Source organism: Lagenorhynchus albirostris, chromosome 6 (genome assembly GCF_949774975.1).
Source record: "Lagenorhynchus albirostris chromosome 6, mLagAlb1.1, whole genome shotgun sequence".
Lineage (NCBI taxonomy): Eukaryota > Metazoa > Chordata > Mammalia > Artiodactyla > Delphinidae > Lagenorhynchus > Lagenorhynchus albirostris.
Genome location: NC_083100.1, coordinates 47,525,960 through 47,528,310, shown reverse-complemented (window position 1 = coordinate 47,528,310; position 2,351 = coordinate 47,525,960). Strand labels below are relative to the sequence as shown.

Genomic DNA, 2,351 nt, shown 5'->3' with positions numbered 1-2,351 from the left:
TTAAGTCTTTAGTAGAACTTACCACTTAAGGCACCTAGACCTAGAGTTTCTTTTGCATAAAGCTTTTTAACTACTTATTCATTTTCTCTCATTTATTTGGGGTTTTTCAGGCTGTTTCTTCCTGAGTGAGATTTGATAGCTTCTATCCTTCAAAACCTTTGTTCATTTCATACAAATTTTCAAATTTATTTATATAAAATAGTTCATAATTTCCCCCTTATTCTCCTTTTAAGAATTGCAGAATCCATAGTGATGCCCTCTCTCTTATGGTATGGGTAATTGTCTTATTTAGATTTTCTTTTCATCAGTTGTAGCAAATGTTTATACATTCAATGATCTTTCCAAAGAAATGGATTTTTGTTTCTTCAGTTTTTTCTATTGTTTTTGTTTTCTGTTTCATTGATATCCACTCTGATCTTTATTGTTTCCTGTCTTATGATTACTTTCCGGCCTAATGCATTTTTCTTTCTCTAATTTCTTAAGATCAAGTTTATATTATTGTCTTGAGATTTATATTTTAATCCAAATATTCAGTGGTATAAATTCCTATATAAGCAGTCTTTAGCTGCGTTGCACAAATTTTTTTTGTTTCATTCAGCTTAAAATACTTTAAAATTTCTGTTGTTTCTTTCTTTGCTGGTGGGTTTTTCAGAATTACGTACTTAAATTTCCAAATATGGGCAGACTGGAAGCCCAGCAAGCAATGAAGATGGCAGAGAGCAGTGGTCGCACTGGCAAGAGCAGCCGGAGCGACTCCGGGAAAGGGGTTCACGTCAGCAGAGCAAGTAATTGCTGGCTTCCATCGCCTTCGGCAGGAACAGCGGGGCCTGGCCTCCAAAGCAGCTGAGTTGGAGACGGAGTTGAATGAGCACTGTCTAGTGATTGATACTCTGAAGGAGGCAGATGAAACCTGCAAGTGCTACCGCATGGTTGGAGGGTGCTGATAGAGCAAACTGTCAAAGAGGTGCTGCCTGCCCTGGAGAACAACCAGGAGCCGATACAGAAGATTATTGAGACACTGACACAGCGGTTTCTGGCAAAGGGGAAAGAACTAAATGAATTCCGGGAAAAGCACAACATTCGTCTCATGGGGGAAGACAAGACGCCAGCAGCCAAAGAAAACTCAGAAGGGGCTGGGGCTGAAGCCAGCCCAGCTGCAGTACTGGTCTCCTAGAGAGCAAGGCCTTTGCATTTTTTCTACCCTGACTCCCACTTCTTATAATTTCTCTTTATTGTTATTATTTTCTCTGCCATTGTAATTTTTTGGTTAATTAAATTTTTTGGTCAGAAAAAAAAAATTTCCAAATATGTTGACAGTTTCTAGATTTTCTTTATACTTACTTCTAATTTAATTCCACTAGGCTCACACAACATACTTTTTATGATGTGAATATTTTAACAATTATTGAGACATGGATTATGGCCCAGAATATTGTGTCTGTCTTAGTATTTGTTCCTTACATATTTATTCTACTGTCTGGGGACAGAGTGTTTGTGAATGTTAGTTAATTAGTTGCCATCTCACTTAAATTTAGTCATATCTCCAGGAAAATCTGTAATTTGAGGCCCATAATTAAGACATTAACTTTTGTCAATTGGTACATTTTGGCATATGTTAAAGTTAATTCAAAACCTATGTTGTAGGGCTTCCCTGGTGGCGCAGTGGTCAAGAATCTGCCTGCCAAAGCAGGGGACACGGGTTCAAGCCCTGGTCCAGGAAGATCCCACATGCCGCAGAACAACTAAGCTCACGAGCCACAACTACTGAAGCCCGTGCACCTAGAGCCTGTGCTCCGCAACTAGAAGGCACAGCAATGAGAAACCTGTGCAGCTCAACAAAGAGTAGCCCCACTCGCCGCAACTAAAGAAAGCCCATGCACAGCAACAAAGACCCAACGCAGCCAAAAAAACAAAAACAAACAAAAAAACACTATGTTGTAGAGGCACAAATGCCAACCAGTGCCCTTTTATCTTTTTGTTGTAGGCATTATTTTAGAAAACTTTGGTTTCCAATTGGGTCAAACTGTGGGCTTCTGTTTGAGTGTTGAGTTTCCTCCTCCTGTACCCAGGGTTTTGGGGGATTTTGTTGTTGTTATTGTGTTTTGAATTTTTTGTGGTAGTTAACGGATATACTTAAGGGAGAGAGTGTCCTCTCTATACTGCTAATATTTACAAGTTTCTTACTCCAGAGAGTCTCAAATAATTATTGTCTGGGTTAAAGGTGTTCCCATGGCTTTACTGGGCTTAGAATCACAGGCTTATGCTGGGTTTATCCTTGACTACACCACAGTAATGTCTTGGGTGTGTTTTACCTATAACCCTGAGAATGAGGACCATTTTTGGAAACAGAG

General features: G+C 39.4%; 1 pseudogene; it reads left to right on the top strand.

Annotated features, from left to right (window-relative positions):
• The first annotated feature begins 709 nt into the window (after positions 1 to 709).
• On the top strand, positions 710 to 1,191 carry LOC132521725 (prefoldin subunit 2-like; annotated as a pseudogene).
• Positions 1,192 to 2,351: the final 1,160 nt, after the last annotated feature.